This window comes from Canis lupus, chromosome 4, assembly GCF_003254725.2.
Source record: "Canis lupus dingo isolate Sandy chromosome 4, ASM325472v2, whole genome shotgun sequence".
NCBI classification, from domain to species: domain Eukaryota; kingdom Metazoa; phylum Chordata; class Mammalia; order Carnivora; family Canidae; genus Canis; species Canis lupus.
The window spans coordinates 79,615,372-79,638,350 of record NC_064246.1 but is presented as its reverse complement, the minus strand read 5'-3'; the positions used below and the strand labels follow the sequence as shown (position 1 = coordinate 79,638,350).

Below are 22,979 nucleotides of genomic sequence, written 5' to 3'. Positions count from 1 at the left end.
ATATTTTAATCTGGAAGTTTGTCTTAATTTTCTACTATATTGAGCATAATAATGACGTTAAAAAATTAATTCTCTTAAAATGTGTTCTATTTCCAAAATAGAAAGTTAGCAAAACATTTCTTAAAAGATTTTATTTTATTTATTCATGAGAGACAGAGAGAGAGTCAGAGACCAGGTAGAGGGAGAAGCAGGCTCCTCATGGGGAACCCCATGCAGAACTCGATCGCGGAACCCTGGGATCACGACCTGAGCCAAAGACAGATGCTCAACCACTGAGCCACCCAGGCATCCCAGCAAATAAATTTCAATTGCAAAAAAAAAAAAAAAAAAAAAAAACTACAGAAAGATATAAACCTTCGTTTATAATTTCAGATGTGTAAAATATAACTTCTTTTTTGCTGGAAGGCAAAAATTCCATCAACTATAGTATAAATATATAATTATATTTAGGCTATTCAATAGTAAATGTTTTAATACATAGAGTTCAATCACTGCAAGAAATATAATAGCTTAAAACAAAATATCATTTCAAGTGTTTGAATTATTTTAGTGTTAGCATTAAACTATTTTCAGTGATAATATTATAGCATAAGATATATATACATACATATATATAAACTATTTTAAGTATTTATTACATACAATTAACCCTTGAACCATATGGGGATAAGGGACAACAAACTTCCACCCAGTTGAAACTTCACATGTAAATATGATTTCTCAAAAACTTAACTACTAATAATTACTGCTGACCAGAAGCCTGACCAATAACATAAACAGTTAACAAATATTTAGTATATGTACTATATAGTGTATTATTAAGGTAAGCTAGAGAAAAAAATTGGTATTAAGAAAACCATAAGAGAATATACATTTACAATACTGTACTGTATTTATTGAAAGAATTCCATGTGTAGGTGAAATCGTGCAGTTCAAATCTGTGTTCTTCAAGTAATAAGTGTATGTATAAGATATATTATAAACACAAGCAGCACATACAGGCTTGCATAACATACATATGTCTATCTAAGATGTTACATAAATTGCTTGTTTCATACATCTCGGTGTGTTATTGTTTATGTCATTACTGAAAGTAGTTTAAGAATCTTTAAAGTTAAGAATTCACCAAATTTATAGTATCTTGCGTTCAATACTTTTAAAAGTCTTTCTTGGTTATTACACGTTTTAAGGATAACTTGTCCATGGTTTATGAGACAACTGAGCTCAAATATTTTATTTGGAGAAATAGTACTGAAAAAATCATTTTAAAATTAACTAAACATTAATTCATTTTAAATAATACATATTAAAACACTGTCAAAATACATCTTTAAAATGAAGTGTGCAATACCTTAGTATTCAACCAGAAAATAAAGAAATTCCGGAAGTAGATTTGACTTATTTTCACTAGAAAACAGATTAAAATGATTAATTTTATGCAGTTTAATAATAGAATAAAGATGATCTCCAATATAAAATGACAGTTGAAAAGAGAACATATTAGGGCATTCTCTCATATTTTTATATTGCAGTTGGGCCATCCAAAAGAGGGAGCTAAAGTATTGTGCTAAATAGCTTGATTTTATGACTGAGATTTTTGGATCATATGAATTGCACACTGTGTTTAGATGATTTAAATGGGTCTGATATTGACTTTTTAACATTGACATATTGTGTGTTAAACTTATGGTCCTAAGATTGTATATTCTCCTAGAAGAAAATTATTTTTTCAACTATCATATAATTACAAAAATAAATTACAAAAATGGAAGGGACACTAAGTAAAATCTCTTAATATTGACTCTATAGGAAGGGGAGGAATCAATAAGCCTCAGGTAACTTGAATCACATGATTTTGTTCTACATTTGTATAAATAGGACTAATAATATTGAAATTGTTTCCACGTACATGAAAACACCTAAAAGTAATATATAACATGATGCATCTATAAAACTTAAACCAGGAATATGTAATATTTTACATAACTTTAGCAATATCATGGGCAAAGAGATTCTGTATGCTAATTGTGTATGTGGTTTATCTAACACAGCTGCTATCCATTTTCCCCATAGACTGGGACACGATAACATTATAAATAATGGTTCCTTGCCAAAGAAAAACAGAATCTGTGCTTCCTTATTACAAAATGTTATTTTACAGTGAAATTAATTTAATTAATTAATAGATTAATTTCCTTCTTCAGAACATCAGAAAGAAATCTAACTCCAGTAGGAAATCACAAAGAGAAGAGATAATTTACCTATAAATAATTAATTTTCATGTAAATAGATTGTGAAGGCAAAATGTTTAATTGACTATCAGATATTTGTATTGTTTTGTTTTCTCAAGACATTACATTGAAACAGAGGGTGTTGTTGCTCTTTTGTGATTTGGGAGAACTTATCTTACACACTCATGCTTTTCTTATTTGTCTCATAACACTATAGATAAAACATAGCTAAGGGTAGTAATTTCTTATAGATTTAACTGAGGAGTCTAAAACTTTAAGTTGCCGATGGACTATTTGTTGACCTAAATCAATGAAATGGTATTCAAGGACAGATTTATTAAAATATGCTAATATATAATGTCTCAAAGAAATAACCTTTAATCCCTTTTTTCAAAAAATCTGGTCTTTTATAAATTGAATGTTTTTTGGGAATTCATTTGGCATTAGGATCGTTTGTCCTTTAAATGAATCCAATTTTATCTTTAAAACTGATGAACTGGGGGATCCCTGGGTGGCTCAGCAGTTTAGTGCCTGCCTTCAGCTCAGGAGACCAGGGATCAAGACCCACATCAGACTCCCTGCGTGGAGCCTGTTTCTCTCTCTCCCTGTGTCTCTGCCTCTCATTCTGTGTCTCTCATGAATAAATAAATAAAATCTTTAAAAAAAATAAATAAAATAAAACTGATGAACTGATGTATTTGTTTTTGTCAATGATTGAGTGGTTATATTAAGAAACTGTTCCATATCATGCAATCTTTGCTTTAATATAGAAATAATTTGTATATATAAATAATGCAAAAATAGCATAATTTTATAACTGCAGAAATATATAGAAAGAAGTTCAACTAGAGCAGATCACACTATTTGAATTATCTACACACAAAAAATGATTTAAAACACATGACTGAAAAAAAAATAAAACACATGACTGAAACTTGAATTTCTAAAATTTCTTTTAGGTGGTTGCTAATTTGAATCCATTATCATAGTTATGAAAAGAATGTTTCAAACAGAGTGATCCTATAGAGATGATCAACAGATACATTTCTGAGTACTTTTGGACAACAATGAAATTTCAAATCATATTTTTATACATGGAAATTCTGATATGAGTGGAGGACATTTAGGCATACGGAGAAGCTCAACTGAAGAGATGCAATTAGAACTAACACAGAAATCTCCACATCTCAGAAAATATCTTCAATAGGACAGGCATTAAAAAAAAAAAAAGAAAAGAAAAAGAAAAAGAAAAACAACAACAGACATAAGAACATGATATCCCAGTCAAAGGAATGCTTAGGCATTCCTAAGCATCTCCATTATTCTATTGTTACGTTTTTTACCAACAAGATGGAAGCTTGTTTGAGAAACAACTGAAAGTTTAATGTACTTATTTTAAGCAAAGATCCATGGACTTTGGAACTGATAAAGCCCTTAGATGTTTTCTAGTCTATAATTTTGTGAATGAAGAAATTGAATTCCAGTTTGACAAATGATGCACACCCCTTATTCTGGCCTTTTTATTTCCCATCCACTGTTCTCTTTACCAGATTGGAGTGTCATTCCACCATGTAAAATTTGGGAAAAAAATTAGTCAACTGCACTTTAGTTCTTGCAGACAGCATATGACTTGGCATAAATAAATCTGTTTTTCTTCTCTACTTGCAGAGTTCAGCAGGTTCATCTTATTCTTTCAGCAAAGTTTGTGGAGACTTCTAGGCCCAACCACAGAGGTGTATCAAATGGCAATCATTATTTACCTCTAGCTACCCATGTTTACTAGCATGCCATATTTTACATGTGAAAGGTTATGAATTAACAACAACTTTGTAAAAATATAAGGATTTACATTGATAAAATAATATTAATCAGATAATCTGTTCCTGGAGATCTGGATTCTACTCTTGGTTTATCTCCTCTAGCATCACTTTGAACAAGTTTCCTGGTGTCTTGCTATCCTAATCTGTAAAATCAGTCAATTAAACAAAATGTCAGTTCTTGCTGTAATAATCCTTGATTATATTGAATCATTCTTTTCTCAATTTAAAATTTCTTCCAAGAAAGAGATCACATTTTATAGAATATATGTTTTTTTTTTAATTTTAAAATAGCCTGTAATATCATTAGAAGCCATTATGATAACTTGGCTCTATTTTTATTACTAATGAAAATTAACAAATATTTTCCAGGATTCAAATTTTTCATACATTTTCAAACATATTTTTCATGCTTTTATAATTGGGAGTGTTTTTTTAGTGTCCTGTGCCTTTTGAAAGTGTGATTGCTTACATAATTTTTAACATTTCTTCAATTTTTCCAATATGTTCATATTGTTACTCCCACTCTCTGCATTCATGATTGATAATATGATATTTTTAAAAGCCAGTGTATATTTCTTTGGAAAAAATATGTTGCCTAATCAAGTCAAAAGTATCTTTCCATCAATTATTTGGAGCTATAATTATTTCTCACTTTTTAATTTCTTTTAGGAGTTTAGACAAGGAAACCCCTGAAAATTTACACAATATTATACTTTTCCCAAGTACAATGGTAAAATTATCTAAAAACAGTATTAGAAACTGACAGTTTGAGTATACTGTAAATATACTACTACTACTAGTAATAATAGTAAGCAAAATTAATAACTATTAAGTGGCTACTATGATAACCACTTTGATCCATGTATTATCATAATCATTCTAGACAACAATCCCAATGAATACAATTATCCACATTCTCATATGAGGAAGGAAATTTAAGAAGATAAAGTAAATTAATTGAGACCACGCTGGAGGCAAGAGGAGGAGCTGATGTTTTTAGTTGAAGAATCTGAGCTCTTAACCATTACAGGTAACATTTAAGTCAACATCTTTGCCTACTCTGTGGGGATTTGTTCTGTACTCGGTAGCTCAAGAAAAGGGCAGGCAGATTTTGGTTACCAAAAGGAGAAGCAGGGACTTCGGAGATACAGAATTAGGATCAGACCAAAAGTTATAAAAACTCTACTTTCCAATGTGGTATAGGAGTCCATTTCATAATTAAGCAATATAAAACTTGCTTAAGGAATAATTTAGCTAAACATGATTCACCCAAAACATATTGTTGTATTTCCTCATTGAAAACAAACCAATAAATTTTCGTAATACAATCTTAAAACTCCAAATTGCCATATTTCCATTTTTGTTTTATAACTATAAAATACATCTTAGTCACATGAACACTATTATGTAGGATGAGAAGCATATTATCTGTACATTATTTAGGGAGAGAATGTTATCATTATAATTGTTTACTTTGGCAAATGGTGTAGACCTCTCAATAAACATTGAGTACCATGCCCATAGGTCTTTTTATTTATTTTTTTCAGAGATTTATTTATTTACTTTAGAAAAAGAAAGCACGTGAGGAGGGAGAGGGTAGAGGGAGAGAGAGAGAGAATCTTAAGTGGACTCTGCACTGAGTTCACAGCCCATCATGGGGCTAATTCCCTGACCCTGAGATCACACCCTGAGCAGAAACCAAGAGTCGGACTCTGAACTGACTGTGTCACCCAGGTGCCCCCATGGTCCTTTTAAAGATGGATGTCTAACCAGTCTTTGTGAGGATAAAGGTCACTTTTTCAATAGATACATTGTATATCCAGAACCCAAGAGAAGATGACAGAGTCATCTAATTTAGACATGGTTAGGAAAATATTGAATACCAACCAAAAGACCGTCTGGGGTTCTGGTACAAAGAAATAAGAGTTAGTTTAATATAGTTATCTCAGAAAATTTAACTGGAGATCATTGAACAGGGAAAATCAGTATAAAAAGAAGAAAAGCCAGAAAAGTACCAGAAAACAAAGATAGGCATGACCTAACAAAGTGATGGAAATGGAACCTACAGAAAGCAGACCCTCAGAAGTGGAAAAGAATTTCAGTCACTTAATTAGATTCTTTCTTTTGGAAACTATATTAGAAGTATGAAAATCATGTCCAAGATAAAATCACACAGGGAATCCACATTTAAAGACTTTTGAAAAAATTCTAGGACAGATTTTGCTATTTCTAGTGCCTTCAAAAAGAATAGAATCTCCCCAAAATTCAAGATAAAGGAGGATCAATCCTATTATGGATTTATTTTGGGTGTGGGGGAAGAAAGAGTTGTAAGGCTAACTGTCCCTTCTCATTATAGATAATGATACAGAGATATACACAAGCAGATTAGTTTCCTCACAATTAGATATTCTTCTCTGCCTCAGCTTGAGTGAATCTCAAGGAGAAACTAGAGAATCTCAAAGAGAAACTAGAGAACTTAATAATTTGAACACTCCTAGTTAATAATTTAAATATTTTACTGTAGCTGTCTGAAATTCCCACTACTATTAAGTAGTTAACACTTAATGCAAGTCTTTGTATACATAAAAAATAAATATATTATTTTAAGACTATGTATTTAATTGAAGCAAAAGGAAATGAGTGCAGATTATTGTTAAAACATTACTATGAAAACCAGAAAATGTTCAGTTCACATTCTTATTATTAAGTTTATAAATATCTAAATAGGCATCATAGAACATCATAGTGTTTGTATATTAGAATTAAAATTGTTATTTTGAATATATTATAAAATAGCAGAATTCGTTAACATTCCAGGTTTTTGAGTCTGCCATTTCTTCCACCTAAAATAGTGTTTCTCATATTTCCTTCTCTTCATTTAGAATCAATTAAGATTTTACCTTCTCAGAAAAACTTCCCTCATATACCCTGTTCCACCTACCCCTTCAATAACTCTCCATCACACTACCTATTTTCTCAGCATTTATCAATACCACATTTATCTTATTTATTATTTGTATCACTCCTTTAGAGAGTACCTTCTTGTGATTAGAATCTCCTTGTGTCATATTTACTGCTATAACCTCAGCACCTAGAGAAATGCTGAATGCACAATAAAGGTCGAATAAACATTTGGCATCCATACCTGATTGTGGAACAAATTTACTAAAAAATACAGCTTAAAATAATTTCTATGCTTCATAAATAACATTAACTCTGTTTTACACAGATTATGGATAAACTATCAAATTGTTAACATTCAACACAAATATAACTTTCAAGTTAATTTTTATAAGTGCTATTCATAAGCATGAAACCATTAACACTATTTTTATTTGAACTATTTTTTTTAAAAACAGAGTAAAATTCTTACACAAATAAACCACCTTTATAAGCTCTATTCATTTGAAGGTCAAGAATGCCATTCACTTTATACTCAATAAATTCAACAAGTAAAAGGGAGAAGCCATAAAATGCTAGAAGGGGAAAGTTAAATACCTGGCATTAAAATATGTGATGAAAAAAAAATATGTGATGACATGAGACACTATGAAATTTTATTACCATTGAAAATTTACCAAATGCTACTTATATTTAAAAGACTTTTGTAACTCACTCATGTCTCCAAGATCCAGGTGTAATATACTCATTCCAACTTCAAGCAATAAACCTTATATATCCTATTTATAAGAATAAATATTTTATATTAATTTTAATATGTATAGATTTACAACACAAAATATTTTATTGCATGTTATGTCAACTTAAGGAACCATATGACATATATGAATATGTACATTCGTTCTGTTGTAACTAACTTCTAGGTTTATCCTACCTAATTTCAAGAACAAAGAAATTAGACATCAAATTAAACTCAGTTTCTCACGCTTTTTTATATGGAGAGTCCCAACAATCTTTACCTGAATATAATGAACCTGACCAATAACATTCTTAATAATATAAAAGTAATAACAGAAGCTGCTCTAGGAACAATCATGTTTTCTCATATTATGCTATAATATAAATATGGCTAATATCTTAACACCGGAAGCTCCTAGAGCTCTAAGGCATTAAAAGACTTTCTCAAACTCATATAGTTTGGATGTCTGACCCCAGGACTCTGCTTGCTCCTTCCAGCCATAAAATATTACCTATTTAAACTTTTTGTTTATTGCATTTTGTTTATGAAACAATTTGCACCCAAAAATGAAGGTAACCTACCAACAAAACAGAACAAGTAAATGGAGGTGGGAAGAAGCTGCGTGTCTACTGACATCACCAGCCTCCTGCATTTTTACTCTTATTCCAGAAAAGTAGTATTGTTAAATATTGATATTTTAATTCATGTACTCAAGCACTCAATATCTTTTTGGGGGTGATATGTAAATTCCATGAATATCATGAAAGCTTTAGACTTTTTTTTTTTTTTTCCAAAGAACTCACATTAAATAAAAAACATAGGGCAACCTGTGTGGCTCAGCGGTTTAGCACCGCCTTCAGGCCCAGGGTGTGTGATCCTGGGGACCCAGGATGGAGTCCCAAGTCCGGCTCCCTGCATGGAGCCTGCTTCTCCCTCCACCTGTGTCTCTGCCTCTCTCTCTCTCTCTCTCTGTTTCTCATGAATGAATAAATAAAATCTTTTAAAAAATCATAAACATAATGTTCCTATAAAGATTCAGGATAGTTTAAGTCATTTGAGACCTAAACTTTGGGCACCTTTAGGCTAGTGACCATATTTTTAAGACTAAATTTAGCAGAAAAAGTTAAATTGTAAGGTAAACCAGCTGCTGAAGAACTTGGATTCAAGGCTGAAGGAGTATTGATTTTTTTCTAGATGTGATGAGGTATGGGCTAGGGGTAACGGGCTGGGGGTGGGGTTACTTGAGCATATTCTTAATTTACACAATTATCCTTTGTGGAATGCATCAATTGTTAAATTGTTGGCTAAGTGAACAATTAAAAGGTTATTATAAAAATACAGCAAAGAGATACTAAGGTTTTTACAAGAAAAGTACGCCAGGGACTAGACAGGAATAAACCAATGCAGAATATGACAAGGGTTATGTCCTCAGGATTTGGAAACACCTTATAAGAAATAACTACAAATCACAATTTTTTTTCCTCTGTATGTCTTATGGAATCAGTGAGGAGGTATGATAAAAACATGGTCTTTGATTAATTTGAAAAGTAGCTTTTATTTTATTTTGTTATTTTATTTTATTATTTTATTTTAAAAGATTTTATTTATTCATGAGAGAGGCAGAGACACAGGGCAGACAGAGAAGCAGGCTGCATGCAAGGAGCCTGATGTGGGACTTGAACCTGGGAATCCAGGATCACACCTTGAGCCAAAGGCAGGCACTCAACCACGGAGCCACCCCGATGTCCCGAAAAGTAGCTTTTAAAAGGGAGTTTTGTCCCAGCTACTCTGTGCTCCCTTTTTCACATTAGGATTTTCTATTTCAACTTTAGAGACAGTATCAAATGAGTTCATTTCACACAGCGTAACGGGAATGGTAGAGCAGTCTATAAAATGTTACGTATTTTAAAATTGAAGTAATGAGGAACATTTATACTTGAATAGCAAGGATGGGATTGACAGAGGGTTTTTTTGGATGAGTTTAATGCTATCAGATAGGGATGGATTAAAGATTCCAAGCTATGTGGACAAGGCTAAGACAAAATAAAAAGTGAAATTACAAGCAGATACATTTGGTCACGTATGGCAAGAAGAGAATCTCTAACGAGTGAAGTTATTTGGAAACAACAGTGGTTTGGCTGAGAGGGTCTCCCCAGCACATGTTTTACCAGCACAGAGCCTGGGGACTGAGCAGGTATTCAATAATGAGTACATTTGAGGGTAAGAAAATGAAACAGTCATCCAGTGGATGGATTGATTATTGCAAATAATCTGAAGGCCTTTTTCCTGGTAGTGATGTTTAAAAGACAAGAGCAAAGGTGCATAGAGGACTCTGAACAGGCTGTCCATACTTAGGATACTACATTACTGTACTAACGTTATGAGAAGCATTGCTTCCACCTACGCCTGCAAACTATACGATGGACTGTCACTTCTATTACAGGGAAACGGGGCAAAGATCAGCTTCTTAATGTGAAAAGTTTTATATGCATCAATTTTGAGACTTCTGAGGCCAAGCAGTCAATACCAAAACGATCTGCCAATTAGTCTCTTCACACACATGCCTTATGAAACTTCAGTATGTAAGGATAGCCTTAGGTTTTCAAGCCCCAATTTGTCTCAATAATTTTCCAAAATCCTTATGCAGGGCTGTATTCCCGGACTTACAGTCAAACCTTCTTGTCAGAAGCAGTTAAGTCTCCTTGTTCTATTCATCTCTTCTTAATGAATTGTGATCTTGGTAATACTTCATTCCTTGCAAGACCCACTTCCAGTCAATTAGAAAAGTGAAAGTAAGGAAGAGGTGGAATGGTGAAGAGTGTCTAAAATCATCCATGAATATGTGGACCGATTTTTATTAGCTCCACATCTAAGGAGTTTCTCATGTTGGAAAAGCTACCTTTCTGTTACAGTTCACTGAAGCACCTCCCCAAAAGGCAAGCCACGTTAAGGAAGGTAGGCACTGTACTTAAATAATATATTGTCTTTTGAAGTGGAGGAGGAGTGGGGGTGGGGAATAATGAATGATAAGGGGAAAGAAGCAAAGCAGTAAATGCAGAAACAGAAGCTAAAGTTGCAATAAAGGTAAGAAAACACATGTTAGTTAAAACCAGCAAGAGAAATAAATCATCACAGTTCATTGCGTGGAAAAAAAAAACTGTTTTTTGCAAATCACCATAAATTTGTACTCAGTTTGGTAGAAGGCAGTGGACAATGCACGCTTAAGTTAAAGTGTAAGAGAAAAGATAAAAAGATGGGTGTAAAATCTTTTCCCACATATTATAATTATATTTGAAGGAGAAGATGCATGTTACACTTTGAGCATATAACATGTCAATGAGCTTTTACAAAGAGTAACATATTGGGGTATCATATATGCACATGTAGAGTTATATACGTATTAATATATCATTAGATATATTTCATTAATACATATGCTTAGAACTTCTAAATCACATCCTGGCTACTAAAAATCCCTTCTGTAATCTTAACATATGCTTACTTTCCTATATGCTGAATTGGTTGAAAATATACTTGTAGCAGATTGATTTGTTAATACTTTTAAATTTTTCTTGTAATAGAGAGAATTGAAGAGCAGTTGTCATATGAGTTCTAGATGGGAGAAGCCAAAATGCAAGGAATAAAAGATAATAAAAACATCAAGTAATTACATCTAGAAGAATTATCTAAAATTACAGTTTTAATAAATTATATATATATCACTGCTAGCTGATAAGACATCTCTTATGGGGAGAAAGCTGTTGTATTGAATATGAATAGAGTTTTATAATTTAAAGTTACTTATATTCTAAAATCTTCTTTCAGACCCATATTTTATACAACAAAATATTGTTTATAAATAGGGATGTGTTTGTACAAACCCATAATCTGGATAAAGTTTTCATTCCAGATAGAATTTCCTCACATTCTTTTCTATGGGTTGTTTACTTAATTTTTTTTTTTTTTTTTTTTTTTTTTACAATTTGAGAAGAGTACAATTTATAAATATGGTGAATGGAATAAATGCAAGACATACACATACAGGTAACAATTTTATTCTGAAGTAACATTTTGTTCCTCCCTGAATACACTTAAAACTCAATGTCAGTGTAAGACTTCCATAAACACAATTTAGTCTTGGGTATAATGGAGAAGAATCTCCATGCCCATATTTAAATAAAGGTTGTGGTCATCCCAAAGGCAATGCTTCATTGGTCAAGCAGCAAGCCCTAAAAGTAGCATAGATCTGGGGAGATGTCAGATATCCATGATGGCATCACCATTAGTAAATTCAGATTGTTGTGTGACTCTACTACTGAGTCTGTGATGGGATCCCACCACTTCCTAGTCTCCATGCTATCATTTGATCTCTATCAGTTTCGGTATTCATCTTTGGATATAACCAATTACAGCTTCAAGTAGTTTCCTGATATAGCTTTAGGTTTTTTTAGCTCTGTCAGAACAATTCTCCTCTTAATTTCTAAACTCACAAAATATTTCCAAAGTTGGAAATTTCTTCTTATTTAAATAGCAATGCATATTTAGCTATTGAAAATGAAATTTGACATGGGTTTCAAGTCCAAAGTAGTGCAGTTGAGACATGTCATACATATCTATATCTCTATGTAACTATAGAGATAAATCTGTAGATATAGACAGTACTGATAGGTCTTCACTTTAATGTGTAAACTAACAGTACAATATTAAAAAAGGATGTTGATTATGGACATTCAGTTTGTATTTACTTATAATAAAACTAGCTATTTCAAACTGGCCAAATTAATTTTAATCATAAAGAAAAATATATTTATTGCAGGTATGATAACATTCTTCATTGTTAATGATTGTATCAGAGATTGCAATTCTAGCTAAGCATAAAAGTCAAATACAATTTGCATACATAATTATACATATTATTATAATAGTGCCTTAATTATGTAATATTTGGAAGAGTAAGTATTGTCAGAAATACAAATCTGAATCTTATGTTAAAAAACATGACAGAATTGAATCTATGTAAAATATCACATCATCTTGATAAACCGGCAAGATTTAGAGGAGAAGAAAAAATATTATCTCTTTTAATAGTTAAACCTAATCTAATCCCTGTTCAGTACATGCATACAGTTGATTTATAATGAGCTAATAGGTTATAACATTAATCTAGAAAGAGTGACCGTAATACAAACATTTATCCTTGACTGTTGTGGTAAGTATTGCATATATCTTATTAGATACAAAGAAATGATATTTAATCTTAGTATTACATTCTTAATATAAAGCAATTTTGCAATTAAGCAAGCAGTTTACCCAATAATACATATTATTATACACATTATTTTTACATAATAAGTATAAAATGCTTATTGATCTAATCTTCAGCTAGGGAAAATTGGCCAAGTAAATACCTTAAAAATCTACCATGTAACTGTGCTTTCTTTGTTTTATATAAAAAAAATGAAAAATAAGACTTTATTTTCCCATAGTAATAATAATCTAGTTTTTACCAACATGATTTGAGATAGCATTATAATTCCGACTTTGCAATACTTTTCCTCACATCATGAGAGTGGGTAGAGGTTATATTTTATGAGGTCTTCAAAAGTTATGGACATTCAATGGAGAACAATTATTTCTGGTTATAGTTTTAAAAAATGATATTCCCTATTCAAAAACTTATCCAAATCAACCATAACACATGGACTATAATTGATTTAACTTTTTCTAAAATTAAAAAAATATATAATTGCTATTTTATCACTTCTTCATTATATCAGATCTCTTATGGCTTGACAAAAGAGCTTTTTAGTGTATGATGTCACACCATTTTCACAACTTAAAACTATAATTGATTTATACATTGAAATAATTGTTTCTCCTTTCTGTTTTCCATACATTTTTAAGTCTACACACACATAAACATATAAGCATACCTGCCCATGGAGATACCTAATATACAGGTACACAGAATTATGGAAGGGAACACAGAGATAGATGCAGATATATATAAAGACAAGAAGATACAGATGTATAGATGTTACTTTGTAATTTGACCTGTGAGTTTGTGTCCTCAGGTGTTTCACCTGTGAATTAATTACCATTACAATGAAAAAGAGATCTGAATTTCTTGAATTTATGATACAGTCTTTGCTTTGAGGTACTTATAACACACAGAAGTGAATATTTCTTAAATATTCCTGGCGATTACATTAAATTTTTACAGTAACCTGCTTTAGTAGAAAAAAATAGATGATGAAGAAGTTACTTGAGTGTCTGGAAGAAAACTCCCTTTGCAAACTTTCAGGTTCGATGTCCCAGTTTTAAAAGTGGAATATTTCACATGCTGTCTTTTGTCCCAAGAAGTGATTATTGGTGTTTATTTGCTCAGCCTACACATCGTTATATGTGTTGTCATCTCCCTTGTTATACTGGCTTCTGGTGAATATTGTTTCTTGTTTATTATGACTTTCCTAAGATTGGGTTTCAGTAACTATGGGAAAAAGTTCATCATGCATTGGATACTTAATTAGTAATAAAGTATAGTAAGCTTAGCATATTCTAATATAAACTCTGTCAGGTGTATATATTTCTTAAATACATTTAGGAACACATTCATCTTTCAACTCAAAAATCAAATAATAGCTATTAGTCACTGCTGTTTCCACTAGAAGCTGAATAAGTGTTTAAGGTTAAAAAAATATAATGAAAAAACCCATGTTCTTCACAACTATAAGGCTAATCTCAAAAAGTGATATGAAAAGCAAGCTTTTACATTTGTACTTATGAAACAATCATACACTCTGGTGTTTCATTGATTAATTCGAAAGACCAAGACTTATCTTGTTCCTGAAGAGACGTAGGGAATACAAGAGCACTCATTTCTCCTGCAATTGATTTATAATTTGGCAAAGTAATGCAAAAGCTCAGAAAAGGAACAAAAAGATAAAGCCCTAAATGTCATTTTAAGAAATTAACAGGTCTTTTCCTTTTCTCCACCTTTCCTCTTAAAAATAAATCTCTTTTTCCCTCTGTGTGTGTGTCTCCCCCCTTCTCTCTGTCTCTGTCTCTCTGTCTCTTTTTTCTTCTACACATGCGCACATAAACACAGCAACAAAAACAACACTTTATGAGGTTTCAATTTTCCCTTCATAAGCAGTAGGATCCATTATCATGACTTTTATGTTTTGGGAGGTGTTTCTTGGTAGTGCTAATATAAAATGTCTTGGGTAGGCTCCAGAGACCGTGCTTTTATTCAGGCACTTTGCATTCTTAATGTGGCTATAAGACCATCTCTTACTAGTGCTAAATTTAGGGATAAGTGCATTAACATATTAGGACTGCTATGGAAATGTATAAGTGTATAAAGACACTCTACTCACTGTGCATTTCCTACCATATTTTAATGATAAGCATAATGGTGGTTCCAGGATGAGGAATTCGAAAAGACTTATAAGAGAAAAAACTTTTTCAGAATGTTTAAAACAATCCAGGAGACATTTTCAGTTAACCACTGTGTGTGTGTGTGTGTGTGTGTGTGTGTGTGTGTGTGTGTGTGTTTGTACACCTAATATGATTTTCATGATTCAACATTATATATTTTCATGTAACGTTGCCAATTTTTCATATGCAATTTGACGGCTTTGGATATATAACCTCATCTTTCTAAACCTCCATTTACTCATGTAACATCAGAGTTGAAGGTGGTTAAAATCCCTTTTCTAAAGTTCTAGAATTTTATTTAAGCACCTAAATAAGATAATGCCATGAGTATTAAGAAACTTTTCTTGAATATATTTTAAGACACAACTGATTTTTGAAAACAAATATGCAAGAGACAATGAACAAAATTGCGTACTCTTGGGAAACAGGTCTTATGTTCTTCAATGAAAATGATTATAAATTAGCATCAGGTAAAGACAAAGCTAATGAAAACCAATGTCTTTTTGGTCTATTTTACATGCTGTCTTCTTTCTCAAGAAAGCTTAAGTAAAAACTTTAAAAAAGAAAGCTTAATTTCAATTAGGTAGATAATTTAAGAAGTAAAATACCCAATTTGATAATAAAACACCTCACAATAAGCCAAACTACTCTACAGTTAATATTGCCATTGATTTGATATTATATGTATTATGGAATATAAATATAATAGGATATATATATATATATATACTTTAAGTCATGAGTATAAATATTTAAAATATCACATTGGACATTTTGTAAAGTATCACACTCTGTTTTTTCAAATGTTAGATTTATTTATACTTTAGATTTAAATTTTCATTTGAGGGAACAAAACTAGTCTTAAAGAATATAGCAAACTAATGATCCATTACATTGAGGCATCTGTATTAATGCTAAGTAATTATCTGTCTAGGCTGTTCACTTTCATAAGAACAAATTACAGCCAATGTTTATTCATGACACAGTCACATGTATTCTTTAAATTAACTTTCAACTAAATTTATACTTTCTTGCATACAAGAAATTGCCATATTGCTCCTATATTTTATGCTATATAATTTGAAGCATTGTCCAAAGCATTCTGATTAACTCTACCTATACGTTGTGCAAATATTGTAGAAAATGCGTATCTGCTTCAAAGCACTACTACTATCTAAAGAGAGGTAAACCAGTGGGGAAAAAAAATCTCGAGTTATTGCTTTTTAAATACCATTTGGCAAATGCACCATAGAAGGGACACTCTACTGGCTAAACTTTGTATATACAGTGGTTGCAGGAAAATACCAAATGAAATCTTTCCGTGGAAGGTGACATTCAGAAGGGCTTCTGATCCAACTACAGTTTATCAAGTCAAACAACACAACATTTCAAAACCTAATTGCAAAGGTAACTTTGATATTGTGATCTTGTTACACATAAGCAGTGGCATTAGACATTCTTACTTCAAATATGCAATGAATACAATAATGGTGAATAATTATGCAGAGCATTTCAAAATTGTTTAAAAGCTATCACTTTTAAATGATGGAATAAAGGGAAAAATCATATTTTTAATCTCAGAAAATATGACCTTACACAACTTGCTTTACACAGTCTTACCAAATCTATTTGACTTGAAGTTAGTGAATTACTTTTAAATTGGTACTACTACCTGCTTCCTCTAAAGCATTTTTCTAATCATTATTTCCAGAATTAGATTTGCTCATACCATGCACTTAACCTTACATTTTCTAATTTTTCAAAACAAACAAATACAGATCCGACAGTAGTTTAGCACCTCAGCATACATCTATTGAGGGCATATAATTATTTTGTACTCTTTCTTTGAGAAAACTTCAGGTGAATTCATAATCTGAGGACAAGACCACAAATGTGTGCTTCATGTTATGTCTAAGTTCTCTGCTGTTATATGCTGAAATAGCATGTTATTTCATTTTCTTGATCTCTTAAAAGATTTACCATTCAAACCTGGATTGACCAGATTCATAGTTACACAAATGTATTCTACATGTGGCATAGCATTGCCTAGGCAATGAAGCAGTGTCTGACACTGAAAATAGGATTTGTCCTCCATTGAATACAGTAGATGTTAAACACATTTCAAGTTGAGAGGAGCAAATGATCAAATTCATTCTTAGTTAGCTAGGACTGAAGATGGGTAACTCTTCTAATTCCATAGATCAAGAGCCAAATGAAGATTTCCTCCTGTCATGCAAAAGTTACCACTTTTTGCTGTCACAAAATCATTTTCTTTTTGCTGCACAGATTACAAAAACATTGTGAAAAAAAATCTGTATTAGTAATCTCCTAGATCTATAACACAAAATATTAAGTGACATCAAATCCTCAGAAAAGAAAAAAAATTAAAAAAAAAAAAGAAAAAAAAATCCTCAGAAAAGACCTCCAGTGTCTCCTCAAATCTATAGTCCCCTCCATTCTCATCAAAAGTTGATCACACAAATAAATGAGAACTTAGCTACTACAGGTAATCACTTTTCCTTTAGTGCACCTTTGGTATTCAAACTAGGTTCCCAGAACACACGCTGTTAACAGTATCTAAATGTAAATACTACAGCATACTGACAATCTTGTAGTTCAAATTCATCATGCCTTTTTTGAGCTTAGTGTGCTTAAAAATGTAATTGATGTGAATGGCTACATTGAGTAGGCAAAGAAAAATAAAACAGTGCTCCATGAAATCATTGCTTTTTCCATATCATTTCAAAAAAAAAAAAATGTCAGTTTTGCCTTTGAAGCTCTCCCTCCTGTGGTTTTCATCCAGTCTTTACGACATTAAGATACCTTTGCCTGTGATAATGGAGAGCAATTATAGCCAACAGAGGTACACAGTCAGAATGTTGACTTGAGTAAGAATCACAAATATGTGAAGAAATCTTTGCTGGGTAGCGTGAGCACCCTAACCTTGACAGCCTATGTCCATCTGTACATGTGTTATTCATACTCTTTGTAGATTGTCTTATTTTAATATTAAAAATAAAGAAATCACTTCTTATGAAATTATGAATAAAAACGCCTTTATTTTTGACAGTTCCGACTCAAATTTTGTAAACAAAAGTTATGAGAAAACCAGGCATCCATTTGAATTAATGTAATAATAGTATGCAGGGACACATTAATATGTAATTCAACACCCCCCAAATCAACTAACACAATGCAAAGTTGTTGGGTTTGTTTGTTTGTTTGTTTGTTTTTAGATAAAAATGCTCCAGATGCCAATTTGAGCACTATGAAAAGAGCTCTGGTGAAAGTAAAATATGAAGCAAACACTGCAAGTTTTCTCACCGAGCATCTTACTATCTCATTCAAATACTACAAAATGTATTCTTACCTGCCTCCAAACAGATGATGAGGGAAGGAGCGAGAGGGACAGACACAGAGACAGAGACAGAGAGCGCAAAATAAAGCAAACCGGGAGAAAAGCAGGACTGGCACTGCTTCATTACAAGAAAGCAAACCCTGAATAGCTTCTCCTGTCAGGTGAAGTGAGGAGCATTTACCTTGTTTGGCAGCGGAACTGAGTTGAGCCCAGCTCAGCTCTGGCAATTCCGGTGTCGCTTCTGTCTCATTCCTACTCTTCTCTTTTTATAGCATCTTCACAGCTGAAGCTCCGTGCATCTCAGGGTGCCTCCCTCCCCAGCATCACTTTTAACTCAGGCAGGCAGGAAGCTGGAGCCAGGAAAGTCTCCGTCTGATTGGTTTGCATTCAGCGTTTCTGATTAATAAGAGGCGCCCTGTGGTAGGAAGAGGCGCTGGGGCGCTGCGGGCCCCGGGGCTGGGGGTGCTGGGGGGCGGGGGCCTGGGGGCCTAGGGGTCGGGGGGTCAGGAGTTTGGAGGGGCCGGGGGCTGGGGGTGCTGGGGGGCTGGGGGTGCTAGGGGGCTGGGGGGCCGGGGGGTTGGAGGTGCTGGGATGCTGGGATGCTGGGGGTGCTGGGGAGCGGGGTGCTGGGGGGCGGGGGGGGTCAGGAGATTGGAGGGGCCGCAAGCTGGGGTGCTAGGGGACTGGGGGGCCGGGGGGTTGGAGGTGCTGGGATGCTGAGGATGCTGGGGGGCCGGGGGGGTTGGAGGGGCTGGGGGGTGGAGGGTCGGGGGGCTGGGGATGCTAGGGGGCTGGGATGCTGGGGGTGCTGGAGGACCGGGGGTTTGGAGGGGCTGGGGATATTAGGGGGGTGGGGGTGCTGGGGGGCCGGGGGTTTGGAGGGGCTGGGATGCTGGGGGGCTGGGGGTTTGGAGGGGCTGGGATGCTGGGGGTGCTAGGGGTGCTGGGGGGCAGGACGCGGTGATTTGCAAGCGAATGAGGTGGGAGGGATGGGAGAGGCGGGCTCGGTCAAAGACCCCCCACGGGGGAGGACAACCCAGGGCTTTGGGGTCGGTGCAGCCGCCCGGCTCATCCTTTTGCCCCTGGAGGCGGTCACCGCAGAGAGTATGCACCACATGCACACGCTGTGGCTCCAAGGAAATCTGGGGGCCGTCCCCGCAGAATTCACCACTGCCCATTTCAATTCAGTACCAACATTCCGACTCGAAGAAAATGAAGAGACAGAGTCCAGATCCCATGCAGCCCTGGTAATGAGGAATTTGTACCCGAGTTTATAAACTGAAATAATCTTTCCAAAGCAGTCGTTTAGAATTATCTAGGGAGTGACGAACTGCCACGTGCTGTGTAAGAAAGGGAATGATTTCGAGCATAATCTCCAGTGTCTGCAGCACTGCTTTTTATTTGATTATATGCAGTCGAGGGGTTTTCACCTCCCCCGGGGAAGGCCCCCAGGTAATTGGGCCCATGGCCACATCACAAGAGCTACTAGGTGGTGCACCTGTTAGATCCGCTGCTGTGCACTGAACAACTGTGGGAGGCAGAGTAAAGCACAAGGGAGGCAAACCCTGTTTCAGGAGAGAAGTCTCTTTAGTACTTCTGGAAATGGCACAATAAGAAGGGTATTGATTAGTAGATAAATCCTTCTGAAAAGAAGTTCTAGTAATAGTTGTATGAAATGCACGGTGGGACTATGGCTCACTTTATAACGGCTCGTTAAGTCGCAGTAAGTAAATAGCTTAAGTGCCAAAAAAAAATATCAATATCCTATTTGATGCTTCAAAGGAAAACTGACAATAGAAAATCAAAATAAAATTGCCACCTCCCCCCTTCCCCCAGTGGTGACATTTATCCTGAAGTATAGATAATAGAGCTGCCTGTGTGTGGCATGAGAAACATGGAAGTTCATTTCTTAAAAGAGAAAGCAAATAGTTAGAAAATCCAGTTTTACAAACCCCCAAATAAAATATGGCACTACTGATGTGTGGTAACTGAACTCAGAGTATGTGGTTTTTAAATAATTGTGAATTCCAAGTGTAGGAAATGGGCAACAAAAGGGACTTCATTTAGCTCATCTACAAATGAAGGGACAGGAAGCAGAGTGAAAGCTTTATGCATATTGTCCAAGTCTAGATGGATCCAACTGGTTGAGAACAGCTTAGTGAATTCTTCATGGAGCCCAAGTGTGTTTTCCGGAGGCCAAGAAATTTAATATAAAATTTACACGCCCTTTTCTACTCATTTCTTGCAAGTCTGCCTGTTCGGTTAAATGAAAGTGTATATTCTGGAAGTCTTCTTGCTAATGCTGAGATAAAGCACATTATGTAAAGTGGGAAAAGAAACCAAACAAAATACTTTATCATAGTGTAAGGTAAATATTCACAAGTAAAACCTTTACATCCCTAAAGTTGAATACATTTCATTTCCCACTGAAACCCAACTGTAAGGGGGGAAAAAAAACTACTTTGTGTAAAATCTACAACCCCATGAGGCATTCTATTATTACCTGGTTGGAAGTTACTTTTACTACACCTAGAAAAAGAGCAGGGGAGAGTGTCACCACATAAAAAATGGTTATTCTATCAAGAATGTTTCAGCCGCCTCTTTGTCCTAGTGATTATGGAGCATTTGAAAACAGGAGGCCAGGGGATCCCTGGGTGGCTCAGTGGTTTAGCGCCTGCCTTTGGCCCAGGACATGATCCTGGAGTCCCAGGATCCAGTCCTAGGATCCAGTCCCAGGATCCAGTCCCACGTCGGGCTCCCTGCATGGAGCCTGCTTCTCCCTCTGCCTGTGTCTTTGCCTCTCTCTTTCTCTCATGAATAAATAAATAAAATCTTAAAAGAAAAAAATGAAAACAGAAGACCTAAACCTTGGGATTTTTAAAAATCCTTTTATATCGTATTTATAACTACTTGTATGTTTTCATATATAAGTAGAATTCTGTATTGTATAAAGCAGGTTTTAATTCTTAGAATAATGTTTACGAATATCTAGCCAACAGGTCTACCCAAAAATATTAATCATCCTTATTATTTACAGTGGCAGGAGTGTATTTTCTCGTCTGGTGTATTCAGACACCAAAGTCATTAATAGTGAATGTAAGTATTATTTGAACTATTCTTCCTAAAATTCTTTTAGCATGAGTTAACTTTTCTTCATCACGTGGTACCCTGAATGTGTGAGGGCAGGCAGCTAAAGAGACCAGCAAAGAGCAAGTCCTGGCCAGCTCTCGGGAACGTCACAGGCCTGTCCCCACAGCACTCAAAGCGATGCCACGATGACAGGAGAAGTGGCATCAAACCAGACAGGCCCAGGAAACAGACTGGAGACCCCTGACCAAACAAGGAAGCAAAAGTATGGCACCCCTGCTTCCAAGGAATCCTGATCTCTAGTAATGAATATTCAACCCCTTGTTCCCAACTATGGTTAAAAGAAAGCTGAAAAGCTAGTTTTCAGGTGTGCAGCTCTCTCTGTGTCTCTGTGTCTCTGTCTCTCTCAAGCTCACAAGCTCTCACGTCTGAAGAGTGTACTTTTGTTTTAATAAACTTTCCTGCACGTGGTGTTCATCCTCTGTGTGGTGTCTGCCCTTGAATTTTTTCTCTTGATGACAGCAAGAGTCCCTGGTGACATCCTGGGGATGGGCTGGTTTGAGAACTCAGGGCCCAGAGTCTCCCCAGTTCACCCAGCAGCAAAAGGAGCACCGCATCATAAACCAAACAAAACACAGGTCTTTGAATTTTTCTCTTTTCTTTTTCTTTGACTATAATGCATCTCCATACTTGAGGATGCCGTCTATTTAATAATGTTCAAAATAACTACTTATCCTTGTGAGTCATGATAAAAAATAAGCATTTAGTCTTCATTCGGGTAAATGGCACTGAGCTCCTAAAACCTTTTTGAAAATTCCTAACTGATGAGAGCATTAAGTTGCCTTTTGTCATGTTAAAGAAGTGACTTTTGGATGGAGGCTGGTTGCCAGGAGAACAACCTTGTGATTAGAAGGTGAGAACTTTTAGTCCCACAGCCCTGATTTCTGGGGAGAGGAAAAGGGATGGAGATTGAACCAATCGCCAAAGAGCAATGATTTAATCAATCATGCCGATGTAAATAAGGCAAAATCGAAAAAGACAGGGTTCAGAGAGCTTCTGGGTTAGTGAACATCTGGGGATTTGGGAGAGTGGCACTTTGGGACAGGTCATGGGTTCTGTGCCTTACGCATCTCTTCCATATGGCTCTTCCTGAATTATATCCTTTTATAATAAACTGGTGATCTAGTAAGTAAGATGTTTGTCCGAGTTCTATGAGCCCCTCTGGCAAATTAATTGAACCTAAGGCGGGACCTGTGGGAACCTCTGATTTGTAGCCACTAGGTCAGCATTAAAAGTCACAATCTGAACTTGTAATTTACATCTGAAAGGAGTAGGGGAGGAGGGAGGCAGTCTCGTGGAACTGAATCCTTGACTTGTGGACTATGATGCAAGCCTCAGATGGA

At 34.8% G+C, this 22,979-nt stretch overlaps 1 protein-coding gene across 2 annotated transcripts in view; it reads right to left on the bottom strand.

Annotated features, from left to right (window-relative positions):
• The window catches only part of CDH9 (cadherin 9), a 130,213-nt gene extending 111,380 nt beyond the window's left edge, over nucleotides 1–18,833 (bottom strand). Inside the window, exon 1 of one of the 2 annotated variants that reach the window (XM_025436371.3) lies at nucleotides 18,671–18,833. The gene's annotated coding sequence lies outside the window, so the exon portion shown is untranslated. Of the gene's footprint in view, nucleotides 1–18,501; nucleotides 18,636–18,670 lie in introns of those variants that run through there. The other variant, XM_049109410.1, reaches the window with a different exon arrangement.
• Between the last annotated feature and the right edge of the window lie 4,146 nt (nucleotides 18,834–22,979).